Raw genomic sequence first — 16,213 nt, 5'->3', positions numbered from 1 at the left:
CTTTGTCCTATCTATGTCATTGGTACCAACATGTACCAAGACAACTGGCTGCTCACCCTCCCCCTTCAGAATATTCAGTACCTGATCCGAGACATCCCGTACCCTGGCACCTGGGAGGCAACGCACTATGCGGGTATCTCTGTCAGGCTCACAGAATCTCCTGTCCGTTACCCTGACTATGGAATCCCCGACAACTACCGCATTTCTCTTTTCCCTCCTTCTCTCCTGCACAACAGCGCCAGGCTCAGTGCCAGAGACCCCGGTCACCATGGGCGTCCCCTGTCAGGTCATCCCCCTCAACAGCATCCAGAACAAGATATTTGTTGCTGATATTTGTTCCTTGGAATATAAATGATTGACGGGAGGTTTGATGGAGGTGTTTTAAAATTGTGAGGGTTATAGATGGGGTAAATGCAAGCTGCCTTTTTCCACTGAGATTGGATGAGACTACAACCAGAGGCCATGGATGAAGTGTGAAAGGTGAAATTTTAAGGGGAACATGATGGGAAACTTCTTCACACAGATGAACATCTGCATGTGGAATGAACAGCCCGCACAAGTGGTGAATGGAAGCTCAATTTCATCATTTAAGAGGTTTATGTAGGTACCTGGATGGTAGAGATATGGGAGTAGAAAGTTTAAATAGTTCAGCACAAACTTGATAGGCCGAAGGGTCTCTTTCTGTGTTGTACTTTTCTATGACTGTGACAAGAACCTAAAATAATACTAATATTCACTCTAATTCCTTTTAACAGCTGTGCAGGCATACATCTCAGTCAGAGTCATTTACATGGTGTTAAAACTGCGGCACTTTTAAATTAACAGAACATAAAAGAAAATCCCAGCAGTACGTCAACAAAGGCTATTTGTGTGAGAGTGTTTCAGTTACTGTGGAGCCAGGCACCCATGCAGCTCATTGGGAACAGGGAATAATACCAATGGAGAGTGTCAAACTGAGCCAGGTCACAGACTGGAGATGGCAGAAATGCCCCATTCTTATAGAGACAGGAAGAACATCAGAGAATTTGATGGTCATTCCAGATACCAGCACTGTGCCCAGATAGAAGATGCTTTCTCTCTCCAAGTTGGGTTGAACTTCACTGTAACAGTGTGATGCCAGATCATACCTTGACAACTCAAGTGATCTCATCTGAAATGTTTTCCTTCACCCACTGATGAATTTTGTAAATCTTTTTACAGGTTAAAAATGACAAGGAATTTGTCTACGGGAATCTTGAACACAACACACCAGTTTTGCTGTCTCTGTCCAGATATTTCACACTGGGCACTGGGCACCATTCACCTGTTCTGTGGGTGAGAAGGGATTCAGTCGGTCTTCCCACCTGTGGACACACCAGTCAGTTCACACTGGGCAGAGCCTGGTCATCTGCTGAATTTGTGGGGAAGGATTCACTCGGTCATCTGACCTAATGGCTCACCAGCGAGTTCACACCAGGGAGCGGCCGTTCATCTGCTCGGACTTTGGGAAGGGATTCACTTGGTTATCTAATCTGAAGGTACACCAGCGAGTTCACATTGGAGAAAGGCCGTTCACCTGCTGAGACTGTGGGAAGGGATTCATTTCGTCATCTAAACTGAAGGTACATCAGCGAGTTCACACAGGGGAGAGGTCGTTCACCTGCTTGGACTGTGGGAAGAGATACACCCAGTCATCTGACCTAATGGGACACCAGCGAGTTCACACTAGGGAGCGGCCGTTCACCTGCTCAGACTGTGAAAAGGGATTCACACGGTCATCTAAACTGAAGGTACATCAGAGACTTCACACTGGAGAGAGGCCATTCACCTGCTCAGACTGTGGGAAGGGATTTACTTCCTCATCTCAACTGAAGGTACATCAGCACGTTCACACTGGAGAGAGGCCATTCACTTGCTCAGTCTGTGGGAAGACATTCACTTTGTCACCTCACCTACTAAGACACCAGTTAGTTCATACCGGGGCGTGGCCATTCACCTGCTCAGTCTGTGGGAAAGGATTCACTGAATTATCCTTCCTACAGAGAAACCAGTCAGTTCACACTGGGAAGTGGCAGTTCACCTGCTCAGTCTGTGGCAAGGGATTCAATCGGTCATCTCACCTCGTGACACAGCAGTCAGCCCACACAGGGGAATGGCCATTCACCTGCTCAGTCTGTGGGAAGGGATTCATTTCGTGATCTAAACTGAAGATACATCAGAGACTTCACACTGGGGGGAGGCCATTCACCTGCTCAGACTGTGGGAAGGGATTTACTATGTCATCTCATCTGAAGGTACATCAGCGAGTTCAAACTGGGGAGAGGCCGTTCTTCTGCTCAGTCTGTGGGAAGGGATTCACACGGTCATGTCAACTATAGAGACACCAGCAAGTTCACACTGGATAGAGGCTGTTCACCTGCTCACGATTTGGGAGGAGATTCTCTCAGCCAAATGAACCAAATGTGTATCATTGAGTTCACAGTGGAGAGAGGCCATTCACCTGCTCTGACTGTGGGAAGCGATTCACTTAGTCATCTAACCTTATATAATCCCCGCTTCGGCTAGCTGCTTAATATAGGGGGTGATAGTCCCTCAGCCTGGCCAAACTTAAGAAATCTTGTTTGGGTGGATGCTGCGTGATGTGTTCCCTGTTACAAATCAGTACCCCAAAATAACAAACAGTAAACTATATGTGATTAAATGATTGAGCTTTATAATTCTTACTTTGACTATATGGTTAGTGATGTAAACAAAAGAAGATAAAAGGGCTCACTCTCTCCATTCGTGTCTTCTCATCTCTCCCCGACAAAAGACTATGAAAATCTCTCTTCTAGACGCACAAGGAAGAACATTTCTGTCATTGGATAGCCCCGCACTCCAAAACCCTGTTGTCTCTAGTCGTAACCTAAACATTGCTGCTACTGAGAAACCATTACCTCAGCAGTGAAACATTGCAAAGAGGCCATTACATTAGCAGTGAAACCTTACAGCTTGTGACGCACTACCGGGTTCACACTGGGGAGAAAGTTTCAATAAGCTGCATGCTGGATGTTTGGCCATCACGGTTGCTTAATGTGATTTCGAGAGTGACTGTCGGTGCTGAACTCTGCAATTATTGCTGCTGCTCACCACACCCAGTTCTTGCCCCTGGTCACTGGGCATGGGAGGGGTTTCTTCTGCATATTCACCTTTAATGGGACTGGAGTTTAAAATTCTGGATCTGAGACAAATAAATCAGTTCTATTTTAAACTCTGTCTATTCTAAACTCTGTCTATTCTACTTAGTGAATTCATAACATGACTAGTGTACAGTAGAGAGTCAACTTAGGCTGGCTGGACCCTGCCAGTGATTCAGTTCCACAACAGTCCTTTTAAACCCTCCCCTGTTGTTCATCTCTCGCTCTCCCTGTGGGATAGGTTCCAGTCACCACTCTGTGGGTGAAGAGGTTTCCCTTGAATTTTCTGTAGACTGAAGAAGTCGAGGAGAAGCGAATCAGCAGCGGGGCGTGGCAACAAATGACAGAGTAGCAAAATTTGGAAGCTGATTGACATAGAAAATCTTTCGGTTGTCTATCTGATGACACAAACAATACCTGTGGTGAGGTGCTCCACTGGTCGAGGAATATGTGTGTTGGGAATGATTTTATTTATTGAGGGAGTTGTTCCTGCTTGTTTATCCTGTAATATTATATCCAGATGGTTATTATGGATTATCCTATCTGTAATAATGTATTGATTATCAAATAATTTGTAAGATTTTGACTATAAAACTGGATCAGGCTTGAATTTATGGTGCCTTTATGAAGTGATGGAGGGCATTTTAAAGCAAGATTTTGGTGAATGATATTTACCACTTGATTGTACCTTTGTAATTAAACAGATTGAGTTAAACTGCTGCAGGATCCTGAAATGTATTGGATTGTGTCTGGTTTTTCTTGGCATTTTCTGCACTTACTGCCTTGTTTGTTTGTACTTCATTTACTTTTGTTTTTTTTTTTCCTTTTGTTAACCATCCTGTCCTGTACAGGTGTCTCCCGCTTTTCGAACGTTCGCTTTACGAAACCTCACTGTTACGAAAGACCTATATTAGTTCCCTGTTTTCACTAACAGAAGGTGTTTTCACTGTTACAAAAAAATCAGTGCACGAAAAAATCAGCGAGCAATAAAAGGCAGCGCGCGCCCCGAGCGGCCCCTCTCCCCCTGGATTCGGAATGGCATTCTCGCTGGCATTGCTTAAACACGTTGCATTAAGCAGCCGTTAGCGAGATGAGTTCTAAGGTGTCGGAAAAGCCTGAAAGAGCTCGTAAGGGTGTTACACTTAGCGTAAAATTAGACATAATTAAGCGTTGTGATCGTGGTGAACGAAGTAAGGACAACGTGAGTTTGGCTTGTGGAAGCTGACGAAGATGATGTTGAAGAGCTTTTGGCATCCCATGACCAAGACCTGATAGATGAAGAGCTGATGCAATTGGAAGAGGAAAGGATAACAATCAAAACCAAATTCATTAACGAAATGAACGTGAAGCAACTGCGTGAGATTTTCGCTGCAATGATAATGTACAACTTTAATTTTGAAAGGGTACGTTGGTTTAGGGGATATTTGCAAGATGATTTGAGTGCTTACAAAGAACTGTATGATCTAAAAAGGTGCGAGGCTCAGCAGTCAAGCAAGCCTTCCACATCAGCCACAGCAGACGACAAACCTTGACCTTCGACATCGAGGCGGGCAGACATAGGAGAAGATGAGCTGCCTGCCTGATGGAAACAGACGACACCCCAGTGTCCCATCACCCCAACCCCCAGACCTCGGATAGATAGTGATTCGCGGAGAATGCAGCGGTAGCCGGGAGGCACACAGCACACCTTTAAGAAAAAAGCCAAAATAAACATGCTAATTAATTATGTGTCGGGCGGCACCTAATTAATTTGCATGTTTATTTCGGCTTTTTTTCTTAAAGATGTGCTAGATGCCTCCCGGCTACTGCTGCATTCTTCGCGGCAATATATCGGTCGGCGGCCCAGAGTGTGGGGGCCACTGCACCATCCCAACCTGCGACGACTCAGCCTAACACAGCACCATCAGTGTGCTGGGCGCTGTCCCGATTCTGATGAGTGATACCAAACTGTACAGACATTATTTCTACTTTATATGGGCTGTGTATTTTTACGTGTTATTTGGTATGATTTGGCAGCTTCATGGCTTACAGGTTACTGGAGAGAGTGTTCTTGCCAACAGCGCTTGCATGAGATTTTCTGCCGAGAGTGCTTGTGTGAGATTTTCGCTACGGAGAACAGTGCCGGCAATGATTGTGGAAAAGTATTTCTACTTTATATAGGCTGTGTATTTATCATATCATTCCTGCTTTTACTATATGTTACTGTTATTTTAGGTTTTATGTGTTATTTGGCATGATTTGGTAGGTTGTTTTTGGGTCTGCGAACGCTCACAAAATTTTCCCATATAAATAAATGGTAATGGCTTCTTTGCTTTATGACATTTCGGCTTACGAACCATTTCATAGGAACGCTGTACCTTCGGATGGCGGGGGAAACCTATATTTCTGCTAGGAACCCCTCTGTTTCTGGGAAGAGGTCTCCAACTCTCAGTCAGGTGCTCGATGCTTCCTTGTCACCATCTCATCTGCTCAGATCATTGGGATGTCTCCCATGGAGGGTCATACTCATTCCACTGGTTAATGTTTTCTTCCATAGTGATGATTCATTTTTCTGAGTTGGCCTCTCATTTAAGTTTTCTGGCCTAACTTTCTTATCACGACTGCTTATCAGATACTTTCATGCTTCTTGAAAGAACAAGCTGGTAGTGGGGTTGTGTAGCTCTGTTGGTAAAATATTAAATAAAATCATTAGAAAGAGGTGGCATAGGGTTGGAAGGTGTAGAATCTGTGGGTAGAATTAAGGAACAGCAAATGTAAAAAAAATCCCTGATGGGAATTGTATAGAGACCTCCAAACAGTAGTGAGTACATGATCCACAAATTACAATGGGAGATAGAAAGTGCGTGCTAAAGGGGCAATGTTACAATAGTCATGGGGGATTGTCATGCAGGTGATTAGGAAAATTAGGATAGTGCTGATCTCAAGAGGAGGAATTCCTAGAATGCCTACAAGATGCTTTTTTAGAGCAGTTCAGGGTTGAGACCACTTGGGGATCAGTTATTCTGGATTGGGTGTTGTAATGAACCAGAATTAATTGGGTCTTGTAATGAACCGGAATTAATTGGGTCACTTAAATTCAAAGAACCCTTAGAGGCAAGTGATATTAATATGATCAAATTCACCCTGACATTGCAGAAGGAGAAGCAAAAGTCAGATGTGGAATAAAGAGAATTAGAGAGGTATGAGAGAAAAATTGGTCGAAATTGATTTGAAAAGAACACGGGCAGGGATGAAAACAGAGCAGCAATGGCAGGAATTTCTGGAAGCAATTTGGAAGGCACAGGATATATACAGTGGCATGCAAATGTGTGGGCACCCCTGGTTAAATTTCTGTTACTGTGAATAGCTAAGTGAGTAAAAGATGACCTGATTTCCAAAAGGCATAAAGTTAAACATGGCACATTTCTTTAATATTTTAAGCAAGGTTACATTTTTATTTCCATCTTTTACAGTTTCAAAATAATGAAAAAGGAAAAAGGCCCGAAGCAAAAGTTTGGGCACCCTGCATGGTCAGTACTTAGTAACACCCCCTTTGGCAAGTATTACAGTTTGTAAACGCTTTTTGTAGTCAGCTAAGAGTCTTTCAATTCTTGCTTGGGTAAATTTCTGGGTTCAGTCATTAGCAGCAAAGCACTGACTGTGGAAATTACAAATCAGAATATTATTAGAGTCACAGAGCCCAGCAGCACTGAAACAGGCCCTTCAGCCCTTCTAGTCAATGCTGACCTTTTGTTTTTACTGCCTAGTTCCAACTACCTGCACCATAGCCTCCATACACCTCCCATCCATGTCATCACCCAAATTTCTCTTTAGTGTCTCAATTGGACCCACATCCACCTCTTCCACTGGCAGCTCATTCCACACTCCCACCAACCTCTGAGTGAAGAATTCCCCTTCAGACTCCCCTAAAAGTATTCACTTTCACCCTGAACTTATGTCCAATATGGAGGTGAGAGGGAGGACAGTAAGGGGAGGGGGTGGTCGAGTGCGGAGCGGGAAACAGAGTGGAGAGTTTATACTTAATATCTTTCAGAAAAAGTACTTGTTTAAACTTACTTGCTGCAAACCTATTATCCATACCCTGTACATTCTCAACCAAATTATTGATCGAGATGACAAGTAGCAATGTTCAAAGTTCAAAGTAAATTTTATTATCAGAGTACATATGTCACCACATACAACCCTGAGATACTTTTTCCTACAGGAACACTTAGCAAATCTATAGAATAGAAACAGGATCAATGAAAGATCAAGTAGAGCAGAGAATTCAACAAACTGTGTAAATGCAAATATAATTAAATATCAACAAATAACAAAAGCAATGGGGTGTAACGCTGGGGAACCCACCTAGGCCGGGCCTTGAGTCCAATAAACGGCCTCCCACCATTACTCTCTGCTTCCTAGCATCAAGACAACTGTGCATCCAGTTAGCCAGCTCTCCCTGGATCCCATGTGATCTAACTTTCCACAGCAACTTACCATGCTGAACCCTGTCAAAGGCCTCACTGATGCCCATATCGCACACAATCCTGGGACAGAGGTGTCACTGATCAGAGGGCACAGATTTAAACAGAGGACGAAGAGGCTTAGAGGGATCTGAAGAAGAGATTTTTCACTCAGAGGGTAGCTGAAATCTGGAACACACTGTCCGAGGTGGTGTGGAGACAGGTCCCTTCACAACATTACGAAGTGGATGAGCATTGAAACTGTCGAGATACAGTCGGCTATGAACCGAGTGCTGATAAATGGGACCAGTGTGGACAGTGAGTGGATGGTCAGAACAGGTATGGCCGGCCAAAGACCTGTTTCCGTGCTGTGTGATCCACCACTCCGGACATGACAAATTAACGATGGTGGCACCGCAAGGCATTGATTTCAAAACCCCTCACCCCTATCCAACCTGAAATAAACCAGACTGAACCCCTTTGTCACCACTGTGAATATCTGTTTCTGTCGAGGTAACATACAAATTGGTCACTTCTGCCAAACAACTGGCAATTGATGAAGTCCCTGTGTCGTCTTCCATTAATGTTGCTTCCTTACAGCAAAACTAACCCTCTCACTGTCAGAATCAGTGATTAAATCCAGCCCCAAACATTCTGCTTTCATCCCTGCACATTGTAACTTGAACCATCTCACTGAGGGTCTGATGGAGACACAACCCCTGCCCTCTGCACATGTGATCACATCTCCCCTGATTCTTACATTTCAAATACCCTCAGAATGGTTTTCTGATTCAGTCTGAAGGTTATGGTGCATTCAGCTCGTCGTCAGACCTGACAAACCATGTCTTCCCACAGCTGGTTCCGCCTGTTGGTGTGTCCTCTTTCCTCCACCTCCAGGGAAGCTGCATCTCCACACAAACTCCTCACTTGAGACGACTGTCTGTACCCGTGACACAGGAAATCACATCACTGTCACTCTCCTGATACCATCCGGGAAGCAGTACCGCAACATAAAAGCCAGGACCAACAGGCTCCGGGACAGCTTCTTCCACCAGGCCGTCAGACTGATGAACTCACGCTGATTTGAGTGTGCTCTATATTACATTGTCTGTTTTATTTATTATAAACTATTATAAATTACTATGATTGCACATTGCACATTTAGATGGAGACGTAACGTAAAGATTATTACTCCTCATGGATGTAAGAAATAAAGTCAATTCAATTCAATTCCTGATTCTGTGCCTGAGCTGCTCGCCTCCGGGTATCCTCCGTCAACAAGCTTCTTCCTCAGTCACCATCTGTCGGATTATAAAAAACAATTAAAACGATCTATCAGACAGCTCCTGTACCCCTCCACCCCTGAACAGGTTCCCCTGTTAAAACTCTCTGCTCAGCCCCTTCCCTATTCCCTTTCCCTTTCAGACTCCCGCTGTGCCAGCAGATCCGAATTCACCATGTGGACATTTCTACCTCACAGAGGCTGTACAAACCCGTGTCCTTCTCTGATGCACAGCTCAGTGACCCCAATCCCTGTCTGCACTCGCAGCCCATGACGGTGACAGCTGTCCTAGACTCTGTAACTCACAATCTTGCAACACATAATCTTGTTCACAGCAAGTTTAGACAGTCATTAATATGAAGAGAGAATTGTTGTTTCCTGAAAGGACAGGCGAGCGAAGCTGTCTGATCCAATTCACCAGATGGTTCCATGTTTACAAGTTAATTTGTCCCGGGACCCACACCCACACCCACTCATAACCCCAAAGTAAATGTCAGCTTTCTGATTTATTTCCATTTCCCTCCGAGGGAAGTTGGGGCGTTTGTGAAGTGTCTCCTGCGGCCGGAGTCTGATATATTGCTGAGAGGTAGGAGGAGACTGCTCGGCCCGTCGGTTTGACGCCGGTTCCCCGGGGAGGGAGAGGGGGATTTTATTGAAAGGATGAAGACGGTGAGAGAGGGGGCAGACAGGATGTTTGTCCCGGTGGGGACAGGAGGGGCTCATCTGTGGAAATGTCTGAGCCCATGGTGGTGGCGAGCAGAGGGATTCACCACATTGGGGGGCAAACACCGGCAGACTGTTGTCCTGCAAGCGGGACCAATGGTCCGGGCAAAGTGACAATTATTTGTGTTTTGTTGAGATTGTACCTGGAATATGGTGTAAAATCCCGCTCCCCACACTAACACGGGTTATACAGACCAAAGAACAAACTGTCGGAGGAACTCAGTGGGTCGGGCAGCATCTGTGGAGGGAAATGGACCATCAACATTTCGGGCCAAGACCCTCCCTCTGGACTGAGAGTGGACGGGAAGTAGTCAGAGAAAAGAGGTGAGTGGTGGGGATGGGGCAAGAGCTGGGGAGTGAGAGGTGGATCCAGGTGAGGGGGAGGTGGGAAGGTGGAAATAGTGACAGGGGTGGGAGGTGAGTGGTTGGGGCAACATGGGGCTGCAGAAAATCGAAATTAATTCCATAGAGGATTAACAAAGAGTTAGAGAGTATTTGTTATAGAGAGTGCAATGAAGATTCGCCAGACTGATCCCTGGGGTGTTGGGATCATCATATGAAGAAAGATCGAATGTGATAACCCTTTCATTTAGATAATCGAGGACTGAGAGGTGAACACATTGAAATGCACAACATCATTACCGGTTGAACCAGGGATCCCAGTCTCTGAAAAAGGGGGTGGACTGTCCGGGACTGAGATGAGGGGGAAGTGTCTCCACTCCGAGGGTGGTGAATGTCTGTAAATTCCCACCACAGAGGGCGGTGAAGACTCAGTGATTGTCCTCACAGAAAACAGAGGCCGGCAGATGAGTGGAGACCGAAGGGATCGAGGAAATGAGGATCAGACAGAAACATGTGGCTGAGATGGGAGAGCAGCCGCCATCTTGTTGATGGTTCGAGGGGCTGAATGGCCACCTCCTGCTTTTTCTCAGTGTTGCTGTCCAGTGAGGCCAGAGGAATGTGAATAGAAATGAGTGTTTTTAAACACAGACTGATTTAAATGAAACCTGCACATTTCCTGTTTAGGTCTGAATTGTGTGTTGGATCGGGATGGGAATCGAGCCCGTGACTCTGTGACCTGAAAGGAAAGGGACAGAGAAGATATGGAGAGAAAAGGTAACTATGTATTTGTTGTAAATATGAAATAATGTGGGAAATGCAGCGGATGGGTCGGACAGCATGTGAGGGGCAAGGAGCAGAGTCACCGGTTCAGGTGGGAGACCATCCACCCGTCACCTGATCCCGTTTCCTGTTCACGTTTTCCCGCAGATCTGCAGCATCTGCCGGTCACTGCTCTACGTGTCCGTGTAGCTTCATCTTTCGCCCGTTCAGACAAGGCAGTGAGATCCGGATCTGTCACGTCCTCTCGTTGTGGGTGGACAATATGTTTTTATCTGCAAAATTTTCAGCATGTTTCATTCCACTGTTTTTACCTGCTGAAGTGCAGCCAATGTTTCTGGGTGTATGATCAATTTATGTGAGAATTTAGCCTTTTCTATTTATCTGAGCTTCTCATAAATGCATACAGTTTAGTTAAGCTTCACTCCAGAATTTCCAATGCTGGAGTCAAATAGCTCCACACATTTAAAATAGTTTATTACATTTTTTTATGTTGTACTACTTACATAATTTAACTATTTAATATATATATTTATTTTAAATCACAATTGTTAAAATCTATTGCTATAAATTCGGTTCTATTGCTGCTGCAGAGACAATGAATTTCATGACATATGCCGGTGCTATTAAACCTGATTCTGATATTGATGTGGGAGACCCACACCGGTCACCTGATCCCAGTCACCGCAGATCGTAAAGCGAGATTGAAGCCTTTTCCATTTGTTTGCATTCTTCAGAAATGACAACAATTAAATTTCCTTCTGTGGTTCCAAAGCAGCTCAGTCTGTCTAATATTTCCACACAATTAAAATGGGGAATTTGTTTGTTATCATCACGTACTGAGTTACAGTGTAAATCTTGCCTGACGGACCATCCACACAGATCAATACATTACGACAGTACATTGAGCTGATATACGACAAAACAATAACTGTAACAAAGCATTATGGCTGCAGAGAAAGTGCAGTGCAGATAGACATATGGTGCAGGGTCACGTCCAGTTACATTGTGAGGTCGAGCCCATTTTATCGGACTGGAGACCATTCATTTGGCTTATAACCGCAGACAGGAAGCCGTCCTTGAGCCTGGTGGTACGCGCTTTAAGGCTTTTGTATCTCTTCCCCGATGGGGGAGCGGGTTTGCAGCAAGAATGTCCAGGTTGTGAGGATCTTTGAGAACACGGCCTGCTTTTCCGACGCAGGGGAAGTGTAGGAAGAGTCCATGGAGGGGAGGCTTGTTTCTCTGATGTTCTCTGCTCTCCAAAGTTCTCTGCAGTTCCTTGCAGTCATGGGCAGAGCAGTAGCCATACGAAGGCGTGAAGTATCGACAAGAAGCTCAGAGACCTCGGCCTTCACCCTGCCTTGTGTAGCTGGATCCTGGACTTCCTGTCAGATCACTGGCAGGTGGTAAGAGTGGGCTCCCTCACCTCTGTCTCTCTGACCCTCAGCACTCATACCCCACAGGGCTGTCTCCTTGGCCCCCTCCTTTACTCTTTTTATACCCATGACTTGTGTAGCCACCCACAGCTCCAATCTGCTAATTAAATTTGTTGATGACACTACATTGATTGGCCTAATGTCAAATAATAACTTTCAATCGATCAAATGCATCCTGACAGGGCTCGGTCCAGACAAACTTTTCACCCTTCTTCAGGAGATTAGTCAGAGGAAGAGCGATATCAGCAAAGTTCTTACAGAACTTACGATAGTATCCAACCATTCCCAGAAATCTTCTGAGAGCCTTCATACCAGTTGGAATAGAAACTTCAGAAATTGCCTGAACAGGAGCCAACTTGCCTTGACCTACTACATAGCCAAGATAGGTCACAGTGGCATGGCCAAATTCACTCTTAACTGTAAGGTTGGCCTGGGAAAGCCTGTCAAACAGCTTTTCTACTGCAGAGATATGCTCTTCACAAGTGTCACTCCCTGTGACTAAGTCACCAATATAGGCAACTGCGTGTTCTAACCCTCAAATTACAGAATCAATCATTCTCTGGAATGTTCCTGGAGCATTTTTCATTCCAAATGGCAAAACATTGTATTCATACCACCCAGAAGGTGTCACAAACGCAGAAATTTCTCTACCTCTGTCCGTCCATGGAATATACCAATACCCTTTAAGCAGACCAATCTTTGTAAGAAATTTAGCTTTTGCAACCTTATCGATGCACTCATCCACCCTAGGTATAGGATGGGCATCTGTTTTCGTTATTGCATTTACCTTCCTATAATCAGTGAAAAATGTAACACTACCATCAGGTTTGGGCACAATAACGCAGGGTGAGCTCCAATCTGATGTTGAAGGCCTAATAATATAATTTTTCAGCATATATTCAATTTCTTGCTCAGCCAATTTACACTTTTCTACGTTCATGCGATACGGCTGTTGTTTAATTGGTTTGGCTTGACCAATATCTGTGTCATGTACTGTAACCATGGTTTGCATGTCAAAATAAGGCTTTATCATATTTGTGTGTACCACCTGTGTTAGTTTACATCGGTCAGGTGTTTTAATAACATAATTCACATCATTACTTGGAGAGACTATTTCATACGGTCCATTGAATTTCGCCTGAAGTGGATTCGTCAACATTGGAAATAAGGCAAGCACCTTATCCCCCACCTGACATTTTCTTTTGGAAGCCTGCTTACCAAACCAACACTTCATTTTATTTTGAGAAATCTTTAAGTTTTGTCTCGCTGGACTACAGGTTTGGTGTAGTTTATTTTTGAACTTCAAAACATAGTCTAACAGGTTAACATGTACATCCCCATCAGTCCATTGTTCCTTTAACAAGGTCAAAGTTCCCCTCACTCTATGACCAAATATAAGTTCAAATGGACTAAAGCCCAGTCTTTCCTGTACCGAGACACTTACTGCGAACAAAAGCAAAAAAGACAGTTTGCCCTCATCCAAGTCTTTTCCATTTTCTACACAGTATGTCTTAATCTTTGTTTTGAGGGTAGAATGAAATCTTTCTAAAGCCCTTTGTAATTCTGGATGGTATGCAGACGATGTAATTTTTTTAGTTCCCAGTTCATAAACTACCTGCTGGAACAATCCAGATGTAAAATTACTTCGTTGATCAGACTGGATTTCTCTAGGCAAACCAAATAAAGTAAAACAAAAACTGATAGGAGCCCTCCCCACAGTTTTAGCTTTAATATTTCTGAGAGGTATTGCTTCTGGGAATCTGGATGCAGTGCACATAACAGTTAGCAAATACTGATGGCCAGCTTTAGTCTTTGGCAATGGGCCAACACAATCTACTATAGCTTTGGAAAAGGGTTCACTGAAAGCAGGTATAGGCCGGAGTGGGGCCACTGGGGTGAACTGATTGGGTTTACCCACAGCTTGACAAGTGTGACAGGTTCTGCAATAGGTCACAACATCTTTCCTCAAATTAGGCCAGTAAAATTCTTTCATAATCCTGCTTACAGTTTTATTCACTCCAAAATATACAAGATATTAACAGGAGTAGATAGAGTGGACAGCCAGCGCCTCTTCCGCAGGGCACCACTGCTCAATACAAGAGGACATGGCTTTAAGGTAAGGGGTGGGAAGTTCAAGGGGGATATTAGAGGAAGGTTTTTTACTCAGAGAGTGGTTGGTGCGAGGAATGCACTGCCTGAGTCAGTGGTGGAGGCAGATACACTAGTGATGTTTAAGAGACTACTAGACAGGTATATGGAGGAATTTAAGGTGGGGGGTTATATGGGAGGCAGGGTTTAAGGGTCGGCACAACATTGTGGGCCATAGGGCCTGAACTGTTCTAGGTTCTCAATGGCCACCTAAGGGCATACTGTGGGGGAAAGTTAAAATTTCAGTCCTATAAACTTTAGGGACTACAACTTGGTGAACAATTGCCCATTCCTCACTCGCAGGTATAGCAGGTGGCCTCCACTTCCTCATTAACACTCCATCCTTGAGATAATACCCTACTGGCACTTTCTTAATCTCATCATCTGAGAAAGCCCTTTCTTTTAAAGCTTCAATCTCAGGGTCTCAATTCTGTTCTGCTATAAACTCCTTCCTAGACAGGGATAAATATTTCTCATCAGACTTAGTACCCGAATCCTGTTGAAAGAATGAAGGCAGAAAAGACCCTTACAAGTCATCATAACCTGATCCCGATTTTGGCTGTCATAGGTACCAGAATCATGCTGCACAGAACCATCTCCATTGGCAGACTTTTTAGCCATACTTTGAGTTACTGCGCAGGAAGGATAAATATTAAAATCCATCCGTGGGTCGTCAGTGGTTGGCTTAGTTGTCAACTGCACTGCAGGAACAACCTTACCATCTGCCCGGTCATTCCCTAACAGCAAAGTAACAACTTCCACCTGTAAACCGGAGCATAATCTGAACTTAACAGGTCCTGAAACCAACCCTGACTGTAAGTTACCCTGTGCAATGGCACAGAAACCATGCCACTCCCAATGCCTTTAATAAGATTTACCTCACCAATGTTAGTCTCATCACCAAACTTTAGAACGCTGTCTAACGTAACTTACTGAGAAGCCCAGTATCTCGAAGAATTTTCACTGGTACTGGGGTTGACCCTTCCTTTACTAATATAAACCCATCTGACATAAAATGATCGAATCCCTTCTTAACTCGGTCAGACCTCTCAGTCCTTAACTAAGCCTCAACAGAATGTTCAGAACCCTGTGGGTTTATATGTGCTTCAACATACAGATCACAGGCATTTCGGACAGCCTCCTTTTCCTTTTTCTTCTTCAGGATGGAATAATTAGCCATCATATGACCAGCTTTCTTACAATAGTAACAAGAAAGATCAGAATATTTCTCCTTCAACTGCTTCCCTTCATCCTTACTCTTGTTACTAATCCCAGCTTTAACTTCTGGTTTACCCTGGTTATTCCTGCTACTCTTTTGGAAGCTCTTATTCCGGGTAAACTGAACCTTATGAGTTAAAGCAAACTCATCTGCTAATCTAGCAGACTCCTGCAAAGTGGCAGCATCCTTTTCATCTAAATATGTCTTCATGTCATCAGGGATGCACCTTTTGAATTCTTCAATTAAAACCAACTCTTTCAAGCTGTTAAAATCATCATTTACATTTTCATATGTGCGCCGGCGTTCAAAACACACAAACTTCTCATAAGCAAATTCCATACAACAATTTTCTTAAATTTCTAAACCTTTGCCTGTATGCTTCTGGGACCAACTCGTAAGCTTTCAGCACAGCCTGTTTCACAATGTCATAATCAGCTGCTTCATCAACTGTCAAGGCAGAATAGGCTCGCTGAGCCTTCTCCTTAATTACACTTTGTCAGAGAATTGGCCAACCCACTTTTGGTCACTTTAAACTCTGAGCAAACTTCTCAAAATGCTGGAAGTATTTATCAACCTCTGCCTCATCAAATGGAGGTACCAATTTAACTTCCTGACTGGACTCAAACTTATCACCAGAGTGTAACACTAGACCCCTTTGCAGCAATCTATCTTTTCCAGCTCAAACA

The sequence above is a fragment of the Mobula birostris genome, chromosome 13, assembly GCF_030028105.1.
Source record: "Mobula birostris isolate sMobBir1 chromosome 13, sMobBir1.hap1, whole genome shotgun sequence".
In the NCBI taxonomy this organism is placed as follows: domain Eukaryota; kingdom Metazoa; phylum Chordata; class Chondrichthyes; order Myliobatiformes; family Myliobatidae; genus Mobula; species Mobula birostris.
Note: the sequence above shows the minus strand (reverse complement) of the source record.